Source organism: Pleurodeles waltl, chromosome 7 (genome assembly GCF_031143425.1).
Source record: "Pleurodeles waltl isolate 20211129_DDA chromosome 7, aPleWal1.hap1.20221129, whole genome shotgun sequence".
Taxonomy (NCBI): domain Eukaryota; kingdom Metazoa; phylum Chordata; class Amphibia; order Caudata; family Salamandridae; genus Pleurodeles; species Pleurodeles waltl.
This window is the reverse complement of record NC_090446.1, coordinates 1,518,579,178-1,518,600,760: the sequence shown is the minus strand read 5'-3', so window position 1 is coordinate 1,518,600,760 and position 21,583 is coordinate 1,518,579,178.

Genomic DNA, 21,583 nt, shown 5'->3' with positions numbered 1-21,583 from the left:
TGAAAGGTGGTCTTTTGCCAGCTTAACACTTTTCATTAGGATTTTATATGTTTATATCACTGCAAGAGTCAAGAAAGTGAAAGACGTTCAAGAGAAAGTAATATGTAGAAAATAATGTCCAGAGACAGTTTTCGAAAAAGAAGGGTGAGGGCTCAGATAATAACCAGAGATGTCAAGGTCTGGGGACATTGAAGAGCCCGGGACTGTTTGTTAGCCTTGGGCCATTGCAAGTCACTCATGAGGCACATTGGGTGATAGTTTGGCAAAGAGTGGGCAGTTGTTCGTGCCTCATGTTTCATGTCTCTAGAACAACATACAGGCCTGGGACTTCGACATCCATGATATTAGGATGGGATGAAATGATGGACGCTTCTTTTTGACTCCAGCCTGTGTAAATAGACATGCACATATGATCATATGTACATTGTCTCCTTCTGGACCACCTTGGCACTACTTGGCAATGAGTTGAGTGTTGGCACCATCTACAAGACATCCTCAGCTACTGTCCGAGGGGCTCGCTCTTGGACTGTACCATGTGTGCAGCACGAGATAGTCGGGTGTCCTTTGATCTTCATTGCACATCCTCTGGTCAGGGAGGTTAGTTGAGTAGCACAGTCTCACCTGAGAAGGAGAGGTCTCCACTGGAGTTGAAAGTCTGGATTCAGACCTCTGTGGACAGCCAGGACCACAGTCAAGCTACCACCCCTGAAGAAGCATTGAATCGCTTTGCGGATGAGTAGCGCACTACTCTGTGGAGCCCAAGTTAATGTTTTCTAGTGGTTGTTGTAACTGTTGCAAATTGCACTATATTATGCAACGTTATCAGAGTTGGTAGAGCCGTTAGAGGATTCTAGTGGAAAGGGGAATGCTAGTTGTTAATTCTTGTTATTGATGCTAAGCTTCAGTTAAGCATCGATGTCCCTGTTAATAAAGAGAATGTAGGGCATGCATGTTCTATACGATTGGTCCTGGTATAGGGTGTAATTAGTTGTTAGAGAATAGAGCTATTTGTATTTTGGGTCATGGCTACACAGGCTGAGTGTGTGAGTCTGGAGGAAGAGCTCAGTAGGCTGAAAGTCTTCTCGCTGTGCGGCCCTACGCCAATGTGAAAGGACAGAAATGCAACATATTTATGCGATATGTTGCATTTCTATCCCTTCCCCCTGCACTGGTGCACAGTTGGCTGCTCAGCACCAACGTAGGCACCCTTACACCTTGGTGGACACCATGGTGGAAGGGTGCCCGAGTTGTCAGCAGGATTGTAGCGCCTTCCCGCACAAAAACAATCCAGAGAGGCGACATTAATATATTTCTCCTCATTACGCCTGATGTGGAGAGGCGTGAGGTTTTGGCACTCCACCAGGTTTACATGATTAAGTAAATCTGGGGCAGCATCAGAATCCATGGGTGGGAAAACCCACTGCAGAGGCCATGGAACGCCTTCCTGGCGTGGAGCAAGGCAATGCAGTGAATTGTACTGCCTTGTGTTACTCAATATCCATAGGACCATTTGGAACCACGGAAAGTGGCTTTGCTGGGCCTTATAGGTATGGTTGAGAGGCTTTTGACCCTGGAGCACCAAAGCCTCTCATAAATGTGCCTCTTAGTTCGGAAGGTCTTTGGTGGTCACGCACCCACAAGGTATCTTCTTACGCACCCAACCCTAGATCAGAGGAGGACTTCAGATCCTTGTCTCTGTGGGGGTCTACGCATTACTGAAAAAATACCAATTGCTGTAGTGGCAACAAATTACGCAGACGTCTTCTATTGGTGTTGAAGGAAGTTTATTCTTCGGAGCAAGGAGTCCTGCAGCCCAAAGCCAGGCCAATCACAATCCAGCTGATGCCAGATTAAAAATCAACACTCCAAGAATGACACATTCATCCATTCCAAAAGAGAAAACTAGCGTCACCATGGTCAGTGGCAGATAGAACAGGGACTCACTCCCAATCCCAGCGAATCCACGTTTGGGCTGAAGGGAGCTTGCACTTTAATACCCAGATATGGAGACAGTATTAACCCACAGTTTTTTTTTCTTCCAGGTACAACCGGGCGTTATTACTGCGTTACAGCCCGCTCTGAGGTCAAAGGCAAATGAATGACAGAAATCGTGAGTGCTATCCGCCCTCGCTGTGCAATACATCATCAGGTGAAAACCTCAGGGCGCAGCACCGAACAAGACAACATTCCCAAAAATACCTTTCCACGTGGGAGGGTCAAGCCCTAAGCTGCGTTGTGACGTAATGCAGCTGCGTCATAGCCCTGATCCCTGGAGGAATGAAGGTTCCTGCTGCCAAGTGGTAGAAATATTTATTTTTTAACTTACCTAAACAATATTTAACTTGCAGCATTTTGATGAAAATTTACTCCCTTCCAAAAGTCGTATCATAAAAGTCCTTCTGCCGTTTTAATTTGCCAGGTGTGTCAAACTTCTTTTAAAAAAAAGGACGAGCCAGTAGTTACAGTCATTTCTGTGATTTATATCCGAGTTATTTTAACGGAACTTTGAAAGTGCGTCACTTCGCTTTATTTTTCACCATTCCAGCCTGGTTGTCTCACTTGTACCAAGATGTGTGTCTAACAACGTATGCAACGCTGGGAACATAGCGAAGTAAACAAGTTTAAAAATATACACTAGAAAAAAAGTTGTTGAAGACGCTTAGAAAACATATGGCTGTCAGGCTGGCATCTGTTGCGTGTCCCATGCAGGAGTTACAAAATGGCTGCCCGAGACCACGTGACTAAACTCTGCAGCATGGAGTCACCTTTCTACCACAGCAAATGTTCCTGCAAATGATATACAAACTGCAACATTTACCACATTTTACGAGCTTGTTGTGCATACAAACTCCTAGCAGGGATTGACGTTCTCTGCCACAATGTTTCTTTTCCAATTATAAAGCCTTAATTGGAATCAAAATTAGGAACCTTATTTATGACCCAGTTTGCGTCACTCTTGAACCCTGCAACGTAGTGCAAGAGCGAGGTAAACCTTAAGTCAGATTTATGAAGCCACGCAAGGCCGCATTACGTGGCTTCAAAAATTTGGAGTGATGCAACACAGCGCAAATCGCTGCGTTGCATTTGTCTGATGCATTCCATGGGGGTTGTGTGGGTGTTGCCACACAACTCCTATGGTTTTTGACGCATTCCCAGATTTACCAAACCTGGGAATGCTCTAAAAAGATGCGCCTCGTCAGGAGAAACGTAATGAGCAGAAATATCTCTATTTCTCCTTGTTTTTTCCTCTTTCTGTGTGTGCTGCGTTCTGCCGCTCAGGGGGCACAAAAACAATCCTGCCTACAACACAGGCACTCTCGCACCGTGGTGCAAGGGTGCCAACATGGCTCCAGTGCAAGGGAAAAGGAAAGGAACGTGCCATATTGGATAAGTTCGGTGCATTCCCGCCCTTTCTCTGTGACGCAGGACAGCGCAGGAAGGTGACTTGGTGCGCTGCCCTGCTCCCCAAAAGACATAAATAAACTCCTAAATATGTTCTGTTGCAGATACGTCACTCGACCAGGACAATAATTTAATATCACAAACATATGAACAAACAGCACATTTATGTAAATTCAGAAAAAAATATTCTAAAAGTCCAGTTTTTCATGCAGTAATTAAAACTGATGTCTAAGTTAGTGCATTGTGTCCATGTGTCCAGTGTCTCCTAAACTAGGTCACGTGATGAAGCAGGTATTACTATTTGGGGCATGAGAAAGTGATGCCCTTTGTGAAACTGGAAAGTGGCAGGTGGCCCTCTCTTCATGGCTTACCTACACATTTGAACACTGATCTGAAAAAGCAGTTGCAGGAAGTGATGTCATTACTGAAACAGGAAGTCCTGCCACAAGCAATTATGGGCCACAAAGAGATGTAAGCAGAAGTCCCAGTAACACCCCCTTCCCGGAATTCCCCTGGTCTGTAGGTCATGCCCCAGAAGGTGACATCACCATTGGCTTCAGACATTCCACCTCAAGTAGTGAGTGGTCCGGGGAGTACTGAGGTAGACCACTAGTGCACTTACCCTCACTTAATATTGCTTTTAGCTCTAAGCTGAGCAACCTCATATTGGGAAATCACTTGTCACTAACATTTGTCCCAGAAGCCACACTGTTGGCAGTTCCCAGAAAATGAGATGAAGTAGGCTTCCAGCAAGAATCCACATTACTTTCAGGGTGAGCATGTTACCTCTGACCCACATGCCAGGTCCAGAATTGGCACTAGCATGTTCACATTTTCACCAGAACATCCACCCGGAGCGGCTTATTTATGGGGAATTGGAGTAAGTCAGTCCCACAAGTCTTCTTGGTGTGCTGCCCTACACCAATGTGAAAAGGCAGGAATGCACTGTGTTTATAAATTCTGTGCATTTCTTGTCCTTTCCCCCAGCTCTGGCGCACAATAGGCTGCCTAGGGCAACGCAGCCACCCTTGCAGCATGCTGCAAGTGTGCCTTCGTTGCATGCAGAATTGTTTTGTGTAAGAAGGGGCACCTTCCTACACAAAAGCAATCCTGAGATTCTCCTCGTTGCGTGCCCACTGGGGAGCTGTAACATTCTGACGCATTCCCAGGTTCACCAGTGTTGGTAAATTTGGGAATGTGCCAAAATCCATGGGTGGATGCGTGGAACGCCTCCTTGGGTATTGCAACACAGCGATCTGCACTGCCTGGCGTTAATCCAGATTTATCAAGCCATGCAGGGCCACGCAAGGTGATCATGCGTAGCTTGATAAATCTTACTTTCGTGTTGCGTTACGCTTGCACCCCCACCCCTTGTGTGGTGGAAGGACGACGCAGCACATTGATAAATATGCCCAAAACAAACTACAGGAAGTAAATTTCCCTCATCCAATAGGATCGCTTTCTTTTTAAAATCTGAGTCAGATGGCAATGCGCAGACTAACCATCCAGATATCACTAACTTTTTAACCCTTCGAAGCCAACCAACACTTTTTTTAATGCTAATTTTCCAAAAACTACTGAACAGGATTAGTATTAAAGAGAACCCAAGTCCGATTAACTTCTTTTTTTTGGAAAGTTGGTGCAAAATTGTTAAATGGTGCCTAAGTTATTTGCAAAACAAAACAAAAAACAGATTTTCAATGGAAACTTTGACTTAAGTACAACTACAGAATGGCTACCATTGACTCTGAAATATATTAGAGATCTATGTGCCTGTCCAGACAGTAGTTCTTTATAAATAACCATATAGTAATTTTTCTACATATACCATTTATCCGCGACAAGGTTTCTCCTTTATCGACTTGATAGGCGCTGTTCAGAAGGAGTTGTTCCCATCCACACAGTCAATTTAGACTGATTGTGCTGTGGAGCACTGAATGTAAGTTCAAGTGCCCAGGCGGAGAGATGTTTGATGCTGAAAAGGAAAGTCACTTATAATCCTTTTAGTCAGACGTCATTTTTCAGGGGCTGCGGTAAATGCTTATTAAGTGTGTGATTTCAATCAGCCCTGTTGATGAAACAGAACACTCTATAACCCCTCAGATGCTCATGATTGTCCGGGCAATAATGCACAGAATTTGCTTTACTTTAGAACCTCAAAAAGCTTTGGAAATTTTGAGATTGTTGTAAAACTTGTTAGGAACCCTGTACTCCCAGGATCGCTGCTTTAACACATTCCTATAGGGTGATTGTTTGATGTACATTAGAAAACCCATTGAAACAGCAGACGCTCTTGCGAGGATGGTATATCAGTAACAAAGAGTCTGGTTTTCAGGGCCGGCTCTGGGGCGGTGCGACCTGTGCCTCCGCACCGGGCGCAGACTTCGGGGGGCGCAGTGTTTCCAAATATATAAAGGATTTAAGTGCACCTGCTGAGCCCCTCGTTTCCAGCAATTTTCCGGGAACAATACGATATACGATATATGTCGAGATAGCGCTGGTGGTTAATGTTCCTGCTGGAGAGAGAGTTTTGACTCCTCAGAAAGTGGCTCAGAGAGTTGGTGCGCCTGCTGCGAAGCACGTGCTCCATGCAGATCTCGGAAGTGCACGCCACGCCCATAGGTCAGAGGGTCACTGCTTTAGCCGGAGAGATCCTTTTGTTACACATTGTTAATACAGCCAGTGAGCTATGAGCTGCCTTCGAAGAGCTGCCTGCAGACTGCAAGGGATAGGTTAGAGCCTTATGTTTCCCCCCAAGTCTTTTATTATCCTAAGGTTGGGAAAAAAAGGCTTATTTGAGCAGAACCCAATTCTTCTCAGTAAAGAGAACCCCCAACCATGGCATTACATTTTAATTTTTTTTATGTTTGTGCTTCTCCAGACCAAGCACTCTTCAAATATACTGTCTCTTAGTATGGATGACATTTGAACCCTACACCTTCTAGTCCCTACTGTGTAATGTAACATTCCCTATACACTGATTTACACGGATATGATTCATGGTCTGTATAATATGAGCAATGTAAAGTGCTCTGACGCCCTACACTGGTATGAGTGGCGCTATAAAACAAGAAAAATGCATGTAAGAGAGTGGTTGTGGAGACTTGAGGGGCATTGTTAAAGGCTGGTAGTGAGGAAATCCGGGAAGAAGGAGGTCATTGGGGGGGGGGGAGGGCAACAAACACTGATGCACTGGGCACCACCAGTGCAAAAGCCTGCCCTGCTAGTACTGATGTACAGAGTAAAATTACATCCACTTGTATGGGGGCTTTTCCTTCTTGGACAAACCCCTGAAGCCTAAACCAATATCCACGAATCATACATTCACTGGGTGGTACACACATGTCCAAATGCTTCACATGTCTTTTAAAGGAATCTCTCTTTAGATCTAGAGTTTCTAAAAACTCTGGAGGGACTTATTCAGTAGGTACCAGTCCTTGCAAAGTAATGTGTTGATGTATGGTTATTGATAACGGGTGAGGTCAAATAGATACACGCAGGAGAGAGGAGTATTTTATACAACCCTGGGGCTTTACATCAACTCCTTGAAGATGTGTTTAGTTACTGAAGGACGGGGCATTTGAAGTAGAGTTTATGAATTCATCACTATCTCAACCACACAATCTGTATATTGAGCAATGACATGGACGTGTGTGGGGTGGGCAGTTCAGTATTTATGTTGCTGTTGTAAAAAAAGGACATCATTCTGTAGCTGCCACCCACTTTTTCCTGATTTGTTTTGCTGACATGCAGTTAACAAGCATTTGCAATGCACTAGGGTCTTGCATTTGTCCGAGTTACAGCTATTACCAGTTGTAAACTCCCAACTGGATTTTTCTTGCCACATTCAAAGAAGAAAACAGCGCGATCACGCTGCTACAGTTCACTCGTAATGAAACCTATCGGCAAAAGTGCAATTATGTACGTAATTGGCAAAAGTGCAATTAACTATGTAACAGGGTCGATATTATGCAAAGCACTCGACTTCTGCCAAGTGAGATCGCGCTGCGAAAATAGAGAAAAAGTAGTCCACAAACCTGATGGGAAACAGCGAGCCTCTCATGTTTTCAGTACTTAGTCGCTGCGCTCGAGGAGGGCTAACCACTGGAAAAGGCATGACGTATGCGTGCCTTCCACTAATGAAAGCAAGCAGATTTTAACAGGCAAGCCCACGAACCAATGAAAGACACTGACGTGACATGGACGGGGTTCCGAGCCCTTTTCTAACTCCTAGAGCATCTTGCAAGCGATATGCATGCGCAAGTGCATGCGACGCAGGCTCGACCCTAAAAAGGCTGTGAAATCCAGGTGTTCGAGGTGTCTTAAGTATCCTGCAGTGCTGCATGAACGAATTACTCCATGGGAGGATGCAAGTGGAATCTGCTAGTATTTCTCCATCACCAAAAGCTCCCCTCTCTAATCGCTGAGTCACCACCGTCACTGTCCAGATAACTGGGTTACCAGAGGCTAAGAGTTGCTGCCCAAGAAGGTTTACACAGTCCAGGGGCGACCTATCCTGTAGGCAGAGTAGGAGCAGGGAGCCCATCTGTTGCACTGTCTCCTGGCTACTTCAGCTACCGTATGGACTCTCACTGCCATTTTGTGTCTCTCGCCTTTGTTTTACTGTTCTTCGTCTCAGATCTCTTTAGGTCAGGATTTGTCCACCCATTTCTGTGGTCTTATACTGCCAGCAGCTTGCCAGTCTCCCCCTTGTTCACCCCCTCCCTTGCATGCTTTGCCAAACTCCTTTATCTGTTCATGGGTTGGTATCCCCAGTGAGACAAAATGTCATTAAAAACCTTAATCAATAAAATGGAGAAAAGACTGTACTGTGAGAAATCAATTTGTTGTAAGGGACTTAGGGCCATATGTACTAAAGCGTTTTCCCATAGACACAGGATAGGAAAAATCCTTTGATACATCTGGCCCTAAATGCGCCTAATTTTGATAGCTTTGAAATAGGCTAAAAGATGCTGGCATCTTTCAACAATACCTTTTTATTGAAGTTTAAAATGCCTCGGGTTTGTATATCTTACTAATGGTTTCTAATCTGATTCATCCTGCTTTAGGTTAATAACAATGCTAAAACATAAAAGAAGGACAGTTTTAATATTAATCAAAGGTAAGGCAATCACATTAGATGCAGAGGAGGTTTTTGACCGCGTTCATTGGGATTATATGTTTCGAGCTCTACAATGGCATGGTTTTGGTCCCCAAATTTTAAAATATATTAGCTTGCTTTACTCCTCTCCTAGCACCTCTATTTTTGTTAATGGGCTTTAATCTTCATATTTTGGTGCACATCCTGAATTCTTTCATTTATTGAAAGAATATTCAGCTGTTTCTGAATATAAACATATCATTGAAAACATATGTTTTAGACTTTTGGCTTTACATGGAATCCCAAACATATTAAATGCTTAGGTATAAGATATTCTACTTCAACAATTTCTTTCAGCATAGATGCCTTAAACCAAGTCATACTTTGGGGCATACTTACAAGCCTCTAGAACCAACTTGTGCTGCCCTAGCATCATTTGTTTATGCTACCACGCCGTACTTACAAATATGGGAGAAAGCTTCCGCTCCAATAGAAAATCTACTCAAGTGGCAGAACGAAGCATCGCCCTCTGGTGCGGCACATGGTGTCGTTTGCGCTGATGTTACATCCAAACAAGCTCCTGGTGCTACAAATTAGAGAGAGCAGCTCGACACGCAGAAATTCCGCTATCACAGATCTTTGCGGAATCTTACTGAGTTTTTATGGAACTCTGCAGTATTCCGCGGAGTAAAACTCAGTGAGTTCCTCCCACCCCTATACTATATAAAGAAATATGACTCTGATATAATGAGGCATTAAAACTCAAGTCTTTCCAAGTTTCCATTGCTTCTCCTTCCAGTATTCAGGATTGTCAAAGGTTGTCGTTTTATCTTTAAATGTGACCATGAATAGACCATGGTTGAATCAAGCCAAAATTAGCATTCTTGGATCTTAACTCTGGACGGAGATTCAGAAATTTCTTTCCGCTGATGGCTGTTGTGCTAGGCACATCCTATGTGAGATAATATTTGTGGCCATACCATAGCATTTGTTTCCATTGTTTGGCTGCAGATAAAACTTTTAATAGATCAGAGTGTTGTAGAAAATAAGTGATAATCCCTTGTGGTTTGGCTGAAGGAGATTTCAGCAAGAATTGTGGGCAAACTCAATGAGCTTGTTGTATATTGAGAGATACACCACCTTTTATGCTTGCGATCTTAGGAATATTCAGCTGAAGAAAAGTAATCCTATCAGATCCCCTCTGAGCCCTTAGGGACTTCGTAGATTTGCAGGTTATTCCACCTGTTACAAATTTCCAAGTCCTCAGAGTGTTTCTGAAGCTGAAGAATTTCTCTCTGGCTGCTACATCCTGAGCATCACTTATTCTCTGCTCCACCTCAGAAACACTGGACTCTAAACTAGACAATTTCTCATCCATTCTCTTAAGAGTGGTGTTCGAGTCCCCCATGAATGGTTTTGATGAATGTACTTACAGTTCAGTACTTGAAAAGAATATGGAATGAGCAATAATTGGAAATTCTATGTATGAGCAGAAAATCTATGTGTCAAAAGGTCTATTGACCAAAGAAAGAAAAATTCCAAATATGACACCAGCAGTTGTTAATGTCATGACAGGTGGTACTGTAGATGCCAATGTAGAACTTACAGATGTAGGAACGCTTCGGCCTCTCTTGTGTAATAACCTGAAAACATCTCTTACAACAGGTTCTAGGATAAAGCATACATAAAAAGGGGCAACTTGTAAATAGAGCAGGCTACATCTAGGAAAAATGCAGGCAGTTTTCTTAGAAAAGTAGAAGACAGAGAATTCCCCTCATTGGTCCTAAAATATGTGAGGAGAGTTTAAAGTCGTAAAATGGTGGCCATGGCGAGCCCGTGGGGGAACAGCAGAGCAGGTAAATCCTTTAATAATGACCAATAAAGGTCTAAAAACGTACCTCTTCCTTCCTCTGAACCGCCACAACCCATCAGATGCTGCCAGGAAGCCCATTAAATGCTGCAAATTTGCAGCGGAGGGCCAAGCGGGTGGAAGACTCAAGCTCCTGCGGCCATCTTGACACACTCCGATGCGTGCTCCCAGTGTTTTATTACTTTTTACACGTATTGCTGCTATAAACTCTGATCTTTTCATCCCTGCAAGATGATGTCATGGACGAAGCTGAGGACAGACAAAAAGTGCAAGTATACATATTGGCACTATTGGACTCGAAGCATCTGCATCTTGCTGTAGAATTTGTCTATAAAAACATTCATTCTATAACTCTTGATTCTTCCTGTAGAGTCCTGCCTAAGCACCCTAGTGATACACAGCAGCAACACAGAGGTGCCCTCATACTGTTTTGGGTGACTTCAGCACAGAATGTTCATCTTGGAAGTGTCCTCATCACTCCTTCCCCGGTCACCAGGGTTTGCTCCCATAGTTCCCCTACCTCTTTGCAACACCTTTATTTAAGCCATATCCCCCGTAATCCTCACCTCATTTTGAATAACTGTTGGCAGTGACACCAGGCCTTCTCAGCCAGGCCAGCTACTTACAATTGATTGACGCACAAACTCCTGATATAATGCTTATGTCATAGAAAAGTCATACATTTACGCCAGGGCACATACTGCTATGCTCAGTTGGAAATTTGCAACTTTCTGGACTTCATAAACATTCCCAGTGGTAGAGCCAGTCAAAGCTTTGCAGGCATTCTCCTGGGAATTTCATTTGATAACTAGTATTTCCCTGTGTGGAGTTGTACACCATGTTCAACAATGAAAAAGCACAAAAAACAAAAGCAACCCACTGGGCAAATACTTGCTTTTCTTTTCTTTTTTTGTGCCAGGAAAGATTCTTTTGATGGGGAAACCCCTTGACCCATACTTTTCCCATGTTTAAGGTGTCTGCTACCCTCCCCACCCTGGAAGAGGAGTTACTCCAGCCCCTTGCATTAGTAATTCTCTCATCTTCTCCAGTGTGGGAAAGGAGCCTGTGAATGTGAACAAAATGGAGCTGTGCAGTCTTGTAGGCTTCAACCTAAATGTGCAAGTCCTTCCTCGCTGTCTATGTTGTTTGCTTCTGCTTACGCGCATTGTCTGATGAGCAGTAAGCGGCATATTTATGAATGAGTTGCGTTGCACTTGCACCATGCAACGGAGCGCAGGAGCGTCACAAATGTAAGTTAGATTTTTCAAGCCAGGCGAGGCCACCTTGTGTGTGCTCGCCTAGCTTGATAAATCAAGAGTAACGCAATGCAGCTCACATCACTGCGTTGCACTACTCTGCCCTGGGAAGGCGTTCCATGGGTGGAGAGTGGGTGTTCCCTACGCATCCACTCATGAATGTTGGTGCAATCCCAGATTTACCATTATAGGTATACCTGGGAATGCGTAAAAATGCCACGCCTCCCCAGGTGAGGCAGACATATCTTTATTTCTCCTTGTTACTTCCTCTTTCTATCTGTGCTGCATTTTGCAGCACACATAGAAAGAAGAAAATGCCTCTCAGGATTGTTTTTGTGCAGGAAGGTGTCCCTTCCTACACATAATCATTCCAGCTTAAAATGCAAGCAGATGCCTGCGTCGGTGCTAGGCAGCATATTGTGCAACAGTGCAGGGAAAAGGCAGGAAGGTGTTGTCCAATATTAAGTATGACGCATTCCGGCCCTTTCCGTATAACGCAGCGCAGTAAGATGGCTTGCTACACTTTCTGTTTTTTAAAATAAATATGCCCCTCTGTTTTTGTAAAAAGCAACAGACACAAATTACCTAGTAATCAAGGCTTTACCTCGCCATCCCTTCCTCACATAAATTCATCACACCATGAGATGTAGAAAACCAATTTCAGGACAACTTCAATTGAATGCACAGTACATTAATAATATTTGAGGCATGCAGTCCCCCTTATTTACTTAATAGAGGGAACAACCCTGGATCCAAAAACATAATTCAAATCCAACTTGCCTCAAGACCCTCACGGGTGATTTACCATGCTCTATAAATGTTTGATTGATTTCCTTCATTACTCTATAATGTTTAACAAAAGTACAGAAACTTGACCAAGTGGCTGCTCTGCATATCTCTGAGATGGAAGCCTCCTGAATCTCTAACAGAGAAGCTGACAAACCCCTAGATGAGCCTCTCTGAACTCCTAAACGGGGTTAAAACCTTGCAGCTTTGTATGTTAAGCAGATCAAATAGTTATTCCATCTGCTAGATGTCTCGACTGATGACTCAGCTTTGCTCTTCATCAGCCCAAAATTAACAAACAAAGGGACTTATTTAAGAAAAGAGGTGCTGCACACAGTGCAACACCATTGTTCTTGCACCCTTTACCGCCCCCCTACTGCCACAATGTGTGCACTGTATTTAAAATACGTAGAGTACGTAGGGGCCTGTTATAAATAATAGCATATCCCCTTTTAAAGCCTGCTCTGAGCAGGCCTTAAAAGTGCCTAAAAAAATGACGCAAGGAAATCTGTTAGATTCCCTTGCGCCATTTTTTCGGACCCCCCCTAATGGGGGTACGTCCCCCTTGCATACATTGTTCTTGGTGCACACATAAGGTGGCACAAGGGTTTACAAAGTGGTGCAATGCATTTGTAAATACGCTGCTGGGAATTTAGCCATCTAACGAAACATTAGCATAAAAAAATGGACACTAATGTGTAGGTAAACGGGGCTAGGAGCTCTTGAAAATGCTCCAAAGAACTTAGGGCCAGATGTCCGAAAAATCCAGTTTGCCATTTTCTAAATGTGAATATTTGAGAGTCACAATTAGGAAATCGCAAACTGTGATGTACTACAGCGTGTTTAGCACTGTTTGCAATTCCCAAATGGGTCACAGGGGACCTGTCTCCTCAATAATCAAGAATCAGGTCTCAATTTGCAACCTATTGGGAATGGCCGCACTCACAGGGATGGTGGCCTGTGTGGGTCAGCAGACCACCATGTCTGTGACTGCTTTTTGAATAATGCAGCTTTTTGTAATGCAGCCCGTTTTCCCTTAAAGGAAAATGTTATGCATTACAAAAAAAAAAAAAAAAAACATTTTCTTTTAATTTTTTAGGAGTAGGCAGTAGTCCGGGGGACTACTGCCTTCTCTTAAAAAATGTTTTCACCCACATTCACAAAGGGGTAGGACTCCTTTAGGGATCCGTTTGCAAACGGGTCACTACCTCCTACACAGAGCTGGTTAAATATGAATGCTTTGCTACCACATTCCAGGAGCAAAACATTTCATACATGCCAGTGCTATTCGGTATTAGGAAGGAACACCTTAAACACACTCCTTCCTATTACCGAATAGCTAAAGCAAAATGGGATTCGGTAACAGGTTACCAAGTTGCATTTTGCCTTTTGCACATGGCAAAATGCATTTTACCAGTTGGAAATGGCCTGATGGGCTGTTTGCGACCAGGAAAGTGGTTCATCTGATCAAATGGTTGTTGTTTCTACAAAAGAGGACACCCTTTTCAGATATGTGAGAAAAGCTCTTTTAACATCAAGACTGTGCAACCTCATCTCTTCTTCAGTAGTACGTGAAGGGAAGAAATAAGATAAGACAACCTTCTGCTCCCTGTGGAAGGAAGACTTTACCATGGGAATTAATAGGGGCCATGGGCACAGGATGATCTTATTACTCTAAAAAAATTGGTGTTCGCAGGATAAGGACAACAATTCTCCAAGCCTTCTGGTGGATGTTATTGCTAACAGAAAAAAAGTTTTAATGCCAGTATTTTGATATCCACAAATTCTATAGGCTCTAAAGGGCAGGTGTTCCAGTGCATCTAGCACAAGAAGAGGATCCCACAATGGAAGTACAGGGTGACTGTTATTAAACCCCTTAAATAAATGATGAACAAAGCCCTCTTCATCCAAAGGTTTTCCCAATGCACTTCTGAAGGCCCTAGTAGCCACCTACTGACTCTTTAGAATGGAAACTTAAAGCTCTAAGGGGCATATTTATCCCCATATTTTCCATCTGCGCCGAATATGTGTAAAAAATGTTGACGCACAATCAGCGCAAACCTTGCCCCATATTTAAACTTTGACGCCCGAACCCGGGACGCCAAAATCCCGCCGTGTCTGTCATTTTCTGGATGCGGGAAACCGCCTTGCGTTAATGATATGCAAGGTAGGCGTTCCCATCCAAAAAATGACACAAACCCCTGTGCGTCGTATTTAGGTTACCGGGCAAAAAACCCTCACGGCCTGGAGGTGGAGTCGGACAATGCCGCACAGCCCGATTTGCATAAAAAATTAACGCCTGTGTCAGGGCAGGCGTTAAAATGGGGCAAACACACCTGTATTTAATCACAACACACAGAAGAAATAACAGAGCAGCAAAAGGAAGACATGGAGGTGCTTCTCATCCAGCGTGCACGCAGATGCAGAGCACAGCAACAACAACAGCAGCTTCCACAACCCCAGCAGGGACCCCAAAGGCAACGCAGAAGGCAGGAGAGGAGATTCCGCACCAGGACAACCCATCATGGCCTCAGGGAACATGACATCATTCACAGGTACATGTTGAACTGGCAAGCCATTCAGCAGCTGCTGCGCAACATTGAGCCACAGTTGTCACCCACCTTGCTGACACCCTGCACCATCCCAACAGAAACCAAGCTGCTAGCTGTACTTCACATGCTGGCAAGTGGCTCCTTTCAAAGCACTGGTGCCCTGGTTGCTGGGATCTCACAGCCATCATTCTCCGCCTTCCTGCCCAAGGTACTGGATGCCATCATCACACTCACACACCACCACATCTGCTTCCCAAACACACAGCAGAAGCAGCAGGAGCCAAAACAGGGGTTTTACCTCATTAATGGATTCCCACACGTCCTTGGTGCCATTGATTGCACACATGTACGCCTTGTGCCACCTGCTGCAACTGAACATCTATACTACAACAGGAAGCACACACACTCCATCAATGTGCAGGCCATTGTGGATCACCAAGGATTGATCACCAACATCGTGGCAAAGTATCCTGGGAGTGTCCATGACTCATTCATCTTCCGTCACTGTACCATCAATCAACACTTCCAGGATGGACGACATGGCAATGGACTACTTGTTGGTAAGTGCAGAAACCTACTCATATACACACTGCACAGCAACCCTGTAGGACAAACAACACATGCACCACGACAGCGACATGTGAACAGGAACACACTGAGGTTGTGACACCGCTAGGCATGTTTGATAGGTCTGCAGTGAACCTGTCACACATGTGAAATTAGTGTACAGTCAAATGTTAAGACGTTAATGATCGCAACGTATGGAGAGGTTTGGCTAATTGTCACCTTGCAAAATGTAAGCGTCTCACTGATGTTTCAATTAATCCATTGCATATGTCCAAAGGTATGGGATGTCCATAGATGCAAACGTGTTACCACCACTGTCAAATTGAATCTGTGTATGTGTTAGACATGGGGTCTTTGGTTGACAGTCAGGTTACCCCCTGTTCAAGCAAGGACCCTCACTCTAGTCAGGGTAAAAGAGAATCACCCTCAGCTAACCCCTGCTTACACCCTTGGTAGCTTGGCAGAGCAGTAGGCTTAACTTCAGAGTGCTAGGTGTAAAGTATTTGTACCAACACACACAGTAACTTAATGAAAACAGTACAAAATGACACAACACCAGTTTAGAAAAATAGAAAATATTTATCTAAACAAAACAAGACCAAAACGACAAACATCCACAATACACAAGTCAAGTTATCAATAATAATGCAAAAAGAGTCTTTAAGTAGTTTTAAACACACACTAGCGCTGTTAGCGTGAAAATGTACCTGGTGCGTGTCAAAAATAACCCCGCACGGGTGAGTGTGTGTCAAAAATAACCCCGCAAGGTGGTATGTGACTTGGAAATCCAGCTGCACAATGATCCGAAAACACCGCAGTGCAGGTTGTGATCTCATAGCCTTTGTCAGTGATGCTGCGCGTCGTTTCTCCTGCTCCGTGCGTCGATTCTTCGGTCGCGTTTCCTGCGAGCGTCGTTTCTCAGCTGCATAGCCAGCAGCGCATCGTTTTTTTCAGCCGCAGATCGGAGTTGCATCAATCTTTTCCCCGCACTGTGCTCTGTGCGTGGATTTCCTTGTCTTTAGGCTGCCAGCTTCTCCTTTCAGGGTCCCAGGAACTGGATGGGCACCACAGGGCAGAGTAGGAGTCTCTCCAGAGACTCCAGGTGCTGGTAGAGAGAAGTCTTTGCTGTCCCTGAGACTTCAAACAACAGGAGGCAAGCTCTAGATCAAGCCCTTGGAGATTTCTTCTCAAGATGGAAGGCACACAAAGTCCACTCTTTGCCCTCTTACTCTGGCAGAAGCAGCAACTGCAGGATAGCTCCACAAAACACAGTCACAGGCAAGGCAGCTCTTCTTCCTCAGCTATTCAGCTCTTCTCCAGTCAGAGGTTCCTCTTGGTTTCAGAAGTATTTCTAAAGTCTGTGGTTTTGGGTGCCCTTCTTATACCCAATTTCTCCTTTGAAGTAGTCCTACTTCAAAGTAAAGTTTCTTTTAAATGTGAAATCCTGCCTTGCCCGGGCCAGGCCCCAGACACTCACCAGGGGGTTGGAGACTGCATTGTGTGAGGACAGGCACAGCCCTTTCAGGTGTGAGTGACCACTCCTCCCCTCCCTCCTATCACAGATGGCTCATCAGGATATGCAGACTACACCCCAGCTCCCTTTGTGTCACTGTCTAGTGTGAGGTGCAACCAGCCCAACTGTCAAACTGACCCAGACAGGGAATCCACAAACAGGCAGAGTCACAGAAATGGTACAAGCAAGTAAATGCTCTCTTTCTAAAAGTGGCATTTTCAAATGCACAATCTTAAAAGCAAAAGATGTATTTTAAAATTGTGAGCTCAGAGACCCCAAACTCCACATGTCCATCTGCTCCCAAAGGGAATCTACACTTTAATCAGATTTAAAGGTAGCCCCCATGTTAACCTATGAGAGGGACAGGCCTTGCAACAGCGAAAAACGAATTTAGCAATATTTCACTGTCAGGACATATAAAACACATTACTATGGTGGTCATTACAACCCTGGCGGACGGTGTTAAAGCTGCGGTACTACCGCAAACAGGCCGGCGGGCAAAAAAAGGGAATTACGACCCTGGCGGAAACCGCCAACTAGGACAGCCACTTTAACACATCGCCCGCCACGGCGGTACAGACAAACAGCGCAGCGGTCACCGCCAACAGACAGGTGGAAGACAATGTACCGCCCACACTATCACAACACACCAATCCGCCACCTTTTCCGGGGCGGATTCACCGTGGATAAAAACACGGCGGAAGCAGCTTGTGCTATGGGAAAACGCTCACCTCAACACATCCCACGAGGAACGAGGACACCATGGAGCCGGAACTACAAATCTTACCTGCCCTTGCATTCCTGCTCATCTACGACCAACAGCGGTGGGACACAGAACATACCGGTGAGTACAGCACCTACGACACGGGGGTGGGGGGAGGCAAAAGTTACGGGGACACCCACCAAACACCCCCACCCTCGCATATTACAACATACACACCAATGCATTCACAAAAATCACAGTAACAACCCACAATCCCCCCGGAAGAATGCAAAGACAAAGCGAATAGCGGTCAAACTTTGTATTGTGCCAATATACTACTCATTAAAAAATATACGGATATATATATCACGAAATCTGTCAAAAATAAATGTACAATACAATAAGTAGTGCAGAGATGTACACAACAATGTCCGTGCACCAACAGTCAAAAAATGCATGGGCGACGCCCACAATAGATACCTGACCAAAATCCGAGAGAACACTGCAGGGGCATCAGATAGAAACAATACAGGCACCTCAGGGGGAAAGGAAGGGGGGGGGGCACCTCAGCCAGATGAATGCGAAGCCAGATCCACGACGGGGCTCCATGCCCATTGATGTATCCTGGGGAGTGCAAAGCCACAGTCTCTCAAGTCTCTACAGTGGGTGGTTTGCCCACTGTTCAATCCTGGGGAGTGCAAAGCCACAGTCTCTCAAGTCTCTCCAGTGGGTGGTTTGCCCACTGCTTTATCCTGGGGAGTGCAAAGCCACAGTCTCTCAAGTCACTTCAGTGGGTGGGTTGCCCACTATGCCATCCTGGGGAGTGCAAAGCCACAGTCTCTCAAGTCACTTCAGTGGGTTGGTTGCCCACTGTGCCATCCTGGGGAGTGCAAAGCCACAGTCTCTCAAGTCTCTACAGTGGGTGGCTTGCCCACTGTTACATCCTGGGGAGTGCAAAGACACATCTTCGCAAGTAGATGCAGTTCTCTACTGGTACTGGGTGGGACTGGTGCCCAGACTGGATGAGTCTCCCCGTGAAAGTACATGTCCTGTCACAGTTCCAGCTGCACATGGGAGAACAATGCCTGATGTGCCGGACTATTCATACCCACACGGTCTTTGCCCTGTTCAGCGGTCTTCACCATGGCGGTCTTTGCCCTGTTCAGCGGTCTTCACCATGGCGGTCTTTGCCCTGTTCAGCGGTCTTCACCATGGCGGTCTTTGCCCTGTTCAGCGGTGCTTTGCCATGGCGGTCTTTGCCCTGTTCAGCGGTGCTTTGCCATGGCGGTTCTGGTACGGATATTGGTGTGTGGCATTACGATCTCCACACTGGACATTGGTGTGTGGCATGACGATCTCCACACTGGACATTGGTGTGTGGCATGACGAACTCCACACTGGACATTGGTGTGTGGCATGACGATCTCCACACTGGACATTGGTGTGTGGCATGACGAACTCCATACTGGACATTGGTGTGTGGCATGACGAACTCCACACTGGACGTTGGTGTGTGGCTTGACGTTCCATCATTGCCCAGCGGGGCTGTGGGATTCTGGACCCTCATGGGCTGTGACTCCGGCGGTGGCGGTGGTCTCCTGACCAGTAACGATACTTGGGCCCTCCTGGGCTATGACTCTGGCGGTGGTCTCCTGACCAGTTACGATACTTGAGCCCTCCTGGGCTGTGACTCCGGCGGTGGTCTCCTGACCAGTTACGATACTTGAGCCCTCCTGGGCTGTGACTCCGGCGGTGGAGGTGGTCTCCTGACCAGTAACGATACTTGGGCCCTCCTGGGCTATGACTCTGGCGGTGGTCTCCTGACCAGTGACGATACTTGAGCCCTCCTGGGCTATGACTCTGGCGGTGGTCTCCTGACCAGTGACGATACTTGGGCCCTCCTGGGCTATGACTCTGGCGGTGGTTTCCTGACCAGTGACGATACTTGGGCCCTCCTGGGCTATGACTCTGGCGGTGGTCTCCTGACCACTGACGATACTTGGGCCCTCCTGGGCTATGACTCTGGCGGTGGTCTCCTGACCAGTGACGATACTTGAGCCCTCCTGGGCTCTGACTCTGGCAGTGGTCTCCTGACCAGTAACAACAGTGCTGGCGGTTGTGTCTGGATCGCCGGAAATGATGGCGCACTTCTCCACCGTGACACTCAGAACAGGTTGGGGAGACTTCCTCGGGACCTTCCCCACCTTCTTTTGAGTTACAGATGACTCACCAATCGCCTTGGATCCCATTTCACTGTGTGTCCCACCAGGAGTCTTGAAACGGTCCCGTCGTCCACTCTCCAATTTCGGAGCCTTTACAGGGGGTGTGCTGACAGTGCCTTGGCTCCGGGTCCTACTGCCTGCCCTGGTGGACGGGGCACTCCAAAAACCTGGTACACGCACCACTGGTACTGGAGGCTTTTTGGCTGAGGCGCTATGACGGGACTGATGAATTGGAGGGAGGGGGTGGGTGCAAAAAGGTCAATTTGACATAGGGACCGTTTCTGACGTACACTGGGATGGGTAGCTGGAGGGGCTGTGGGAGTGGAGGAAGAGGAGGTGGTTGTAGGAGGTGTCACTTTAGCTGCTTTGGGTGCAGGTGCAGGTACTGGAGGCTGTCGTGAGGTGGATGGATGTTGGGTGAGTGATTGCCGGCGTTTGTGTACTTTGGGAGGGGGCGTCACAGACACACTGGGAGAGGACACAGGGGACGTGTAAATGGCAGTGGAGGTGGTGAGTGCAGGTGAGCGGCTTATGGTGCTGGGTGTCCTGGTGCGAGTCCTAGTGCCTGTAGATGTGGTGCATGCAGGTGTGTGTGTAGACGAGACTGGGAGGGAAGAGGGAGAAGAGGAGGAGGGGGAGAGTAGAAAAAGGGTGGAGACAGAAGAAAGAGAGTTTTAGTGCATGGCATACCGCTACCGTTGGCGGACAAGACAAACGCAGCAGCCCCCTGCATTACGCCGTGCTCCTGCCCTCTGCATTTGCAATTTCTGAGATATGACCTACATGGCAATGGTAGAAATCTGCCCACATGGATGGCAAAGGGGCAACTATACAGCAATTTGCAATTTTTTTAGCTGGGGTAGAGTGCCACATGGCCTACATAACAGAGGGGCCTTGCCTATCTAACTCGCCCTGGCCTAGGGACACCCACAGCCCACCACCCCCACCCAGACAGCTCCACTGCACGCAAAGTCCTCAGGATGAGGTTGTACTCACCCCCTTGTGCCTGCTGTGATGTCCTTAAGCGCCCATCCACCTCCGGGTAGGCCACCACCAGGATCCGGAACATCAGGGGGGTCATGGTGCGACGGGCACCCCTCCCACGTTGGGAAGCCATCTCCAGCTGAGCCTCCGCCGTCTTCTTGCTGCAGCGGCTAAAGTCCTCCCATCTCTTCCGGCAGTGGGTGCCCCGTCTCTGGTGGGCCCCCAGGGTCCGGACTTCCTTGGCAATGGCACGCCAAATGTCCCTCTTCTGGTGGGCGCTGACCTACATGACATGCACAAGGAAAGAGGAACAGTCATTACCTACAGCACCGTCGTTGTAATTGGCCCCCTCCCAACTCTATCCCTGTGGCCCATTCATCCCCATGCATGACTGTTCTATGTACTCTGCCCCCTTCCCTCATCCACCCAGCCCTCTCCACCCAGGCCTAGCCCATACAACGTGCTCCCTGTGTACTAACCTGTTGGTCTGGAGGACCGTAGAGTAGCGTATACTGGGGGAGGACCCCATCCACAAGTTTCTCCAACTCCTGTGCAGTGAAGGCAGGGGCCCTTTCCCCAGACGCAGCAGCCATCGTCGCTTCCAGACCGAGGTCACAGCAGCACTAG